This window comes from Bison bison, unplaced genomic scaffold (genome assembly GCF_000754665.1).
Source record: "Bison bison bison isolate TAMUID 2011002044 unplaced genomic scaffold, Bison_UMD1.0 scf7180017864386, whole genome shotgun sequence".
In the NCBI taxonomy this organism is placed as follows: Eukaryota; Metazoa; Chordata; class Mammalia; order Artiodactyla; family Bovidae; genus Bison; species Bison bison.
The window spans coordinates 80,926-81,323 of NW_011494958.1; the positions used below are offsets into that span (position 1 = coordinate 80,926).

General features: G+C 44.5%; 1 pseudogene; it reads right to left on the minus strand.

The window, feature by feature from the left end:
• Window positions 1-245: 245 nt before the first annotated feature.
• Window positions 246-398, minus strand: part of LOC105001897 — a 3,042-nt pseudogene continuing 2,889 nt past the window's right edge.

Sequence of the window (398 nt, forward strand, 5' to 3'; positions counted from 1 at the left end):
GATGGGAGGGAGGTTCCAAAGGGAGGGGATATATGCATACCTATGGCTGATTTATGTTGAGGTTTGACAGAAAACAACAAAATTCTGTAAAGCAATTATCCTTCAATAAAAAACACATTAATTAAAAAAAAAGAGAGAGAGAGAAAAGGATATGCCTATTTGTAAAAACTTACACCTTTATCACTGGAGAAGGCAATGGCACCCCACTCCAGTATTCTTGCCTGGAAAATCCCATGGACCGAGGAGCCTGGTAAGCTGCAGACCATGGGGTCGTAAAGAGTCGGACACGACTGAGCGACTTCATTTTCACTTTTCCCTTTCATGCATTGGAGAAGGAAATGGCAACCCACTTCAGTGTTCTTGCCTGGAGAATCCCAGGGACGGGGGAGCCTGGTAGG